Genomic DNA, 9104 nt, shown 5'->3' with positions numbered 1-9104 from the left:
GCAGATAAAGCCATCGCTGACCATTTCCTTGTATCGCTCTCCACCCACATCCCCCTTCCACCCCCCCTACCCCACAACCCTACTTCCTTCTGTGTCTGCCCCTGGAAAACACATAGAAACATAGAAGATAGGAGCAGGAGTAGGCCATTTGGCCCCTCGAGCCTGCTTCGCCATTCAATGAGGTCATGGTTGATCATCCAAATTCAGTACCCTGTTCCTGCCTACTCTCCATATCCCTTGATCCCTTTAGCCTTAAGAAATATATACAACTCCTTCTAGAATATATTTAATGAATTGGCCTCTACTGCCTTCTTTGGCAGAGAATTCCACAGGTTCACCACTCTCTGGGTGAAGAAATTCCTCCTCATCTCTGTCCTAAATGGCTTACCCCTTATCCTTAGACTGTGACCCCTGGTTCTGGACTCCCCGACCATCGGGAACATCCTTCCAGCATCTAGTCTGTCTAGTCCTGTTAGAATTTTATAAGTTTCGATGAGATCCCCTCTCATTCATCTAAACTCCAGCGAGTACAAGCCCAATCGACCCAATCTCTCCTCATACGTCATTCCTGCCATCCCAGGTATCAGCCTGGTGAATCTTCGCTGCACTCCTTCCATGGCAAGGACATCCTTCCTCAGATAAGGCGACCAAAACTGCACACAATACTCAAGATGTGGCCTCACCAGGGCCCTGTACAACTGCAGCAAGACATCCTTGTACCTGTACTCAAACCCTCTCGCTACGAAGGCCAACATACCATTTGCCTTCTTAACCGCCTGCTGCACCTGCATGCTTACTTTCAGCGACTGGTGCACAAGGACGCCCAGGTCTCGTTGCATTTCCCCCTCTCCCAATCTATTGCCATTTAGATAATAATCTGCCTTCCTGTTTTTGACACCAAAGTGGATAATCTCGCATTTATCCACGTTATATTGCATCTGCCATGTTTCTGCCCAATCACCCAACCTGTCCAAATCATAATGGAGTTTCTCGGCATCCTCCTCACAGCACACACGCCCACCCAGCTTTGTGTCGTCTGCAAACTTGGAGATATTACATCTAGTTTCCTCGTCCAGATCATTAATATATATTGTGAATAGCTGGGGTCCAAGGACCGATCCCTGCGGTGCCCCACTAGTCACTGTCTGCCACTCGGAAAAAGAGCCGTTTATTCCAACTCTTTGATTTCTGTCTGCCAACCAGTTCTCTATCCAAGTCAATACCTTGCCCCCAATCCCATGTGCCTTAATTTTACATGTTAATCTCTAATGCGGGACCTTATCGAAAGCCTTTTGAAAATCCAAATACACCACATCCACTGGTTCTCCCTTATCTATTTTACCAGTTACATCCTCAAAAAATTCCAGTGGATTAGTCAGGCACGATTTGCCTTTTGTAAAGCCATGTTGACTTTGTCCGATCCGGACACTTTTTTCCAAGTGCTCTGCTATTACAGCCTTTAGAATGGACTCTAGCATTTTGCCCTCTGCCTATGTCAGGCTTACCGGTCTGTAATTCCCCGTTTTCTCTCTACCACCCTTTTTGAACAGTGGGGTAACATTAGCTACCCGCCAATCCATGGGTACTGTTCCAGAATCTATCGAATTTTGGAAGATGAGCAACAATGCATCTATTATTTCTAGGGCCACTTCCTTAAGTACCCTAGGATGTAGATTATCAGGCCCTGGGAATTTAGCGGCCCTCAATCCCATCAATTTCCCTAACACCATTTCCCTACAAATACTGATTTCTATCAGTTCCTCCCTTTCATTAGACCCTATGTTCCCCGACATCTTTGGGAGGTTATTTGTGTCCTCCTTTGTGAAGACAGAACCAAAGTATGTATTTAATTGATCTGCCATTTCTTTGTTCCCCATTATAAATTCTCCTGTTTCTGACTGCAAGGGACCTACGCTTGACTTCACCAATCTTTTGCTCTTCACATATCTATAAAAGCTTTTACAGTCAGTTTTTATGTTCCCTGCAAGATTACTCTCATACTCCCCCCTTTTTCCCCCTCTTAATTAATCCCTTTGTCCTCCTTTGTTGGATCCTAAACTGCTCCCAATCCTCAGGTTTACTGCTTTTTCTGGCCAATTTATATGTCCTCTCCTTGGATCTTATGCTATCTCTAATTTCCCTTGTTAGCCACGGTTGAGTCACCTTTTTTGTTTTATTTTTATGCCAAACTGGGATGAACAATTTCTGTAGTTCATCCATGCGATCTTTGAATGTTTGCCATTGCCCATCCACCGTCAACCCTTTGAGCGACATTCCCCAATCAATCCTACCCAACTCGCACCTCATACCATTGTAGTCTCCTTTATTTAAATTCAGGACCCTAGTCTCTGAGTCAACTATTTCACTCTCCATCTTAATGAAGAATTCGATCATATTATGATTGCTCCGACCCAAGGGGCCTCGCACAACAAAATTGCTAATTAATCCTTTCTCAAGACATAATACCCAGTCTAAGATGGCCTGATCTCTGGTTGGTTCCTCGACATATTGGTCCAGGAAACCATCCCGTATACACTCCAGGGATTCCTCCCCCACAGTATTGTTACTAATTTGGTTAGACCAATCTATATGTAGATTAAAGTCACCCATGATAACTGCTGTGCCCTTATTGCACGCTTCTCTAATTTCCCATTTAATGCCATCCCCGACTTCCGCATTACTGTTTGGAGGTCTATATACCACTCCCACTAACGTTTTCTGCCCCTTGGTATTTCTCAGTTCTACCCATACAGATTCCACATCATCAGAGCTAATATCCTTCCTTTCAATTGTGTTAATCCCCTCTTTAACCAGCAATGCTACCCTACCTCCTTTTCCTTTCTGCCTATCTTTCCTGAATATTGAATACCCCTGGATGTTGAGTTCCCAGCCTTGGCCACCCTGGAGCCATGTTTCCGTAATCCCAATCATATCATATTCGTTTACCTCTATTTGCGCAGCTAATTCATCCACCTTATTACGAATGTTCCTCGCATTAAGACACAAAGCCTTCAGGCTTGTTTTTTTAACACTCTTAGACCTTTTAGAATTATTATTTACTGTGGCCATGTTTGATTTAAACCTCTGCCTGTCACTTTTGCTTTTCTCCTTCCTGTCTTTTGCTTTTATCCTTGTTTCCCTTTCCTCTGTTTCCCCGCTCAGGTTCCCAAACCCCTGCCATTTTAGTTTAAACCCTCCCCCACAGCACTAGCAAACACTCCCCCTAGGACATCGGTCCCGGCCCTGCCCAGGTGCAAACCGTCCGGTTTGAACTGGTCCCACCTCCCCCAGAACCGGTTCCAATGTCCCAGGAATTTGAATCCCTCCCCTTTGCACCATTCCTCTAGCCACGTATTCATCTGAAATATCCTTCTATTTCTACTCTGACTAGCACGTGGCACTGGTAGCAATCCTGAGATTACTACCTTTGAGGTCCTGTTTTTTAATTTACCTCCTAACTCCCTATATTCAGCTTTTAGGGCCTCATCCCATTTTTTACCTATATCGTTGGTACCTATTTGCACCAGTACAACTGGCTGTTCACCCTCCCCCTTCAGAATGCCCCGCAGCCACTCCGAGACATCCTTGACCCTTGCACCAGGGAGGCAACACACCATCCTGGAGTCTCGTTTGCGGCCGCAGAAACGCCTACCTATTCCCCTTACAATAGAATCCCCTATTACTATAGCTCTCCCCCTCTTTTTCCTCCCGTCCTGTGCAGCAGAGCCACCCCTGGTGCCAGGAGGTTGGCTGCTGCTGCCTTCCCCTGGTAAGCCATCCCCCCCATCAGTATCCAAAGCGGTATATCTGTTTGAGAGAGGAATGGCCACAGGGGACCCCTGCACTACCTGCCTGTGCCTAGTACTCTGCCTGTTGGTCACCCATTCCCTTTCTGCCTGTGCCACCTTTATCTGAGGTGTGACCAACAGATTAAACTTGCTATTCACGACGTCCTCAGCATTGCGAATGGTCCAGTATGTATCCAATCACTGCTCCAGCACCGCAATGCGGTCTGCCAGTAGCTGCAGCTGGACACACTTCCTGCACACGTAGTTGTCAGGGTCACAGTATATGTCCCTGAGTTCCCACATAGAGCAGGAGGAGCATACCACGGCACCTGGCCGTCCTGACATGAATTACCCTTTAATTAATTGAAATTAAATGAAATCAAATCAATCCCACCAATTACACTACAGATAAATGATATATTTTAGGGCCCTGGTTCACCAACAGTCCCTGCTACACCACAGGGACCCTAGAAACTATAAACCACAGAGTTAGAGTTAAAAAGGAAAGAAATACTAACCAACCAATCACTTAGCTGCTTTCTGGTGACGTCACACTTCGATTACTTTTGACTTCTCTCCCTCTCTGAGATTGGAGATTAGTACGCTATGATGCCTACCTGGTCTCTGGGGGCCTTTTAAAGCCTCGCCGCTCATGTATCCCGCCGCCGCTGCTGCCGCTGATGCTGTGAGGCCTACCTGGTCTCTGGGGGCCTTTTAAAGCCTCGCCGCTCGCGTTTCCCGCCGCCGCTGCTGCCGCTGACGCTGTGAGGCCTACCTGGTCTCTGGGGGCCTTTTAAAGCCTCGCCGCTCGCGTTTCCCACCGCCGCCGCTGCTGCTGACGCTAACATCTCTCTCCCAACTCTCTTACAACTGCAATTATGAAATCCCAACTGTCCAGCCTCTGGCCCTCCATTCACCATAACATTTCTGCAACTACCGATCTGTTCAACCACACCCTCACCACTATCTTTGAAGCCCTAGTCCCTACTAAAACAATTACCCTCTCTCATCCTGGCCATTCCCCCTGGTACGGCTCTCATCTTCGCTCCATTTAGTCCAAGGGATGCAGACTCAAACGGATATGGCGGACAACTGGTTTAGCCATTCACCGCCAGATCTGGATGGACCACATGAAGCATTATCGGGTCCTGCTCTCGTCTGCCAAAACTGCTCACTATTCCAGAATCATTCTGGATTGCAAAGATAAACCCTGGCTCCTATTCTCTACTGTTAACCGTCTTCTTCAAACCCCTCCCCTGTCTCCTCCATCATCACCTCCAATAACAAGTGCAAGGAGCTCATGGACTTCTCTGTCTCTAAGATTGGGACCAGCCGTTCAGCTGCCTCTGCCACTTCCCTTCCTTCCCCTAGCCCACTTGGCCAAACTTTCTCTAAGGTTCCCCCCTGCCCTAGCCCTGAACTCACATCTTTCTCCAGTTTCTCTTCGATCTCCCCTCATGAACTCTGTGCTCATCTTGTCCATGAGACCCACCTCCTGCTCCCTCGACCTTATTCCCACCAAACTGCTGACCACCCAACTTCCTTTTCTGGCCCCCATGTTAGCTGATATTGTTAACGGTTCGCTCTCCTCAGGTACTGTCCCACTCTCCCTCAAATCTGCCATCATCACCCCTGTCCTCAAAAAAACAAGCCTTGATCCCTCCTTCCTTGCAAACTACCGCTCCATCTCCAAACTCCCTTTCCTCTCCAAAGCCCTTCAACGTGTTGTTGCCTCCCAAATCCGTGCCCATCTTTCCCACAATTCCATGTTTGAATCCCTCCAATCAGGTTTCCGCCTTTCCACAGTACTGAAATGGCCCTCATCAAAGTCACAAATGACATCCTTTGTGATTGTGACAAAGGTAAACTATCCCTCCTCGTCCTTCTTGACTTCTCTGCAGCCTCTGATACGGTTGACCACTCCATCCTTCTCCAATTCCTCTCCACCGTCGTCCAGCTGGGTGGGACTGCACTCACCTGGTTCCATTCTTATCTATCTAATCATAACCAGAGAATCACCGGCAACGGATTCTCTTCCCGCTCCCACATCGTTACCTCTGGTGTCCCCCAAGGATCTATCCTTGGCCCCTCCTATTTCTCATCTACATGTTGCCCCTTGGCAACATCATCAGAAAACACAGCGTCAGTTTCCACATGTACGCTGACGACACCCAGCGCTACCTCACTAACACTTCTCTCGACCCCTCCACAGTGTCTAAATTGTCAGACTGCTTGTCCGACATACAATTCTAGATGAGCAAAAATTTTCTCCAATTAAATATTGGGAAAAACAAAGCCATTGTTTTCGGTCCCCACCACAAACTCCGTTTCCTAGCCACTGACTCCATCCCTAACATCTGTCTGAGGCTGAACCACACTGTTTGCAACCTTGGTGTCATATTTGACCCTGAAATGAGCTTCTGACCACATATTTACAGCATAACAAAGAACGCTTATTTCCACCTCCGTAACATTGCCCGTCTCCATCCTTGCCTCAGCTTATCCGCTGCTGAAACCCTCATCCATGCCTTTGTTACCTCAAGACTTGACTATTCCAACGCACTCCTGGCTGGCCTCCCACATTCCACTCTACATAAACTTAAGGACATCCAAAACTCGGCTGCCCATGTCCTAACTCGCACCAAATTCCGTTCGCCCATCACCCCTGTGCTCGCTGATCTACATTGGCTCCCGGTTAAGCAGCGCCTCGATTTCAAAATTCCCATCCGTGTTTTCAAATCCCTCCATTGCCTCATCGCTTCCTATCTCTGTAATCTTCTTCAGCCCCACAACCCCCGAGATATCTGCGCTCCTCTAATTCTGGCCTTTTGAGCATCCCTGATTATAATCGCTCAACCTTTGGTGGCCGTGCCTTCTGTTGTCTAGGCCCTAAGCTCTAGAATTCCTTGCCTAAACCTGTCCACCTCGCTACCTCTCTTTCCTCCTTTAAGACACTTCTTTAAACCTACCTCTTTGACCAAGCTTTTGGTCACCTGCCCTAATTTATCCTCATGTAGGTCGGTGTCAAATTTTTTTGTCTTAAAATACCTCTGTGCAGCGCCTTGGGACGTTCTACTACTTTAAAGGTGCTATATAAATACAAGTTGTTGTTGTTGTTGTTTTTGTGGTCAGGACATACCTGGGCAGTTTTCCATATTGTCGGATAGATGCCAGTGTTATAGTTGTACTGGAACAGCTTGGCTAGAGTCGCGGCTAATTCTGGAGCGCAAGTCTGCAGCACGATAGCAGGGATGTTGTTGGGGTCCAAAGATTTTGCTGTATCCAGTGCGCTCAGCCATTTCTTGATGTCACGTGGAGTGAATCGAATTGGCTGAAGACTGTCTTCTGTGATAGTAGGGACCTCAGGAATAGGCCGATATGGATCATCCACTCGGCACTTCTGGCTGAAGATGGTTGCAAACGCTTCAGCCTTGTCTTTTTACACTCATGTGCTGGGCTCCACCATCATTGAGGATGTGGATATTCATGGAGCCTCCTCCTCCCGTTAGTTGCTTAACGGTCCACCACCATTCACGACTGGATGTGGCAGGACTGCAGAGCTTTGATCTGATCCGTTGATTGTGGGAATGCTTAGCCCTGTCTATAGCATGCTGCTTCCGCTCTTTATCCTGCATGTAGTCCTATGTTGCAGCCTCCGCAGGTTGGCACCTCAATTTTAGGTATGCCGGTGCTGCTCCTGGCATGCTTTTCTACACTCCTCGTTGAGCCAGGGTTGGTCCCCTGGCTTGATGGTAATGTTAGAGTGAGGGATATGCCAGGCCATGAGGTTACAGATTGTGGTGGAATACCATTTTGCTTCTGCTGATAGCCCACAGCACCTCATGGATGCCCAGTTTCGAGCTGCTAGATCTGTTCTGAATCTATCATTTAGTATGGTGGAGGTTGTCCTCAGTGTGAAGATGGGACTTAGTCTTCGCAATGACTGTGCGGTGGTCACTGTTACCAGTACTATCCTGTACAGATGAACCTGCACCAGGTAGATTGGTGAGGATGAGGTCAAGTAGGTTTTTCCCTTGTTATAGTTTTCACACCACCTGTCGCAGGCTCAGACTCGGTCAGCAGTGGTGCTACCAAGCCACTCTTGGACACTGAAGTCCCCCACCCAGAGTACATTCTTTGCCCTTGCTACGCTCAGTGCTTCTTCCAAGTGGTGTTCAACATGGAGGAGTATAGATTCATCAGCTGAGGGAGGGCGGTAGATGGTAATCAGCAGGAGGTTTCCTTGCCCATGCTTGGCCTGAAGCCATGAGACTTCATGGGGTCCGGAGTCAATGTTGAGGACTGTATATATTATATCCGTGTATAATTGAGACACGGACTGCAGGAGTTGGTTATAACAGGTCTTTACTGAATGGAGGCAACCTGGAACTACTATGCAAATGTTACTACACAGGCTTATATACAGGGGTGGTCACTACTGGTACTGCAGTATACACGGGCTGCAGAATATAGTTCCTTCTGCAAAGTACATACACAACAGTATACCGCTGTGCCACCACTCCTGGTGGGTCTGACCTCCTGTGATGGAGGATGTTGGGACATTGGCTGAAAGTATGATACTGTGAGGATGACTATGTCAGGCTGTCTGTGCAGCAGCTCTCCCAATTTTTGCACAAGTCCCCGATGTTGGTGAGGAGGACTTTGCAGGGTCGACTTTGCCTTTGCTGTGTTGGTGCCGGGTGGTCTGTACAGTTTCATTCTTATTATTGTGTTTCGTAGCAGTTTGTTACAACTGAGTGGCTTGCTAGGCCATTTAAGAGTCAACCACATTGCTGTGAGTCTGGAGTCACATATAGGCCAGACCAGGTAAGGATGGCAGATTTCCTTCTTTAACGGACATTAGTGAACCACGTGGGTTTTTATAACAATCCGATAGTTCTATTGCTGATACTAGCTTTTTATTCCAGATTTTTTAAATTAACTGAATTTAAATTCCCAGCTGCTGTGGTGGGATTTGAACTCACATTTCTGCATCATTAATCCAGGCCTCTGGATTACTAGCCCAGTGACATTACCAGTATGCTACCATTCCCATAGGGAGACTGTAGTGGGAACTGGTCCAAGGCCCAGAGCTGCACAATCCAGGGAAAGGGGCAGAGCCACAGGTTAGTAGGAACCCCATTCAGGGCCAGACAGGGCCGGTTACTGATTGGGGGCCATATTAAAGTATAAATTCAGCCCCACCCTGGGCACTGTTCCCTTGGATATCAATGGTCCCCTGTTCTGTTCCTCTCACAGTGAACGGGCAGCAACAAATCAGCAAACTCAGCGACAGATTGTAAAGGGCAGATTATT

Source organism: Somniosus microcephalus, unplaced genomic scaffold, assembly GCF_052327205.1.
Source record: "Somniosus microcephalus isolate GS21.2 unplaced genomic scaffold, FLI_Smic_1.0 scaffold758, whole genome shotgun sequence".
NCBI classification, from domain to species: Eukaryota; Metazoa; Chordata; class Chondrichthyes; order Squaliformes; family Somniosidae; genus Somniosus; species Somniosus microcephalus.
Note: the sequence above shows the minus strand (reverse complement) of the source record.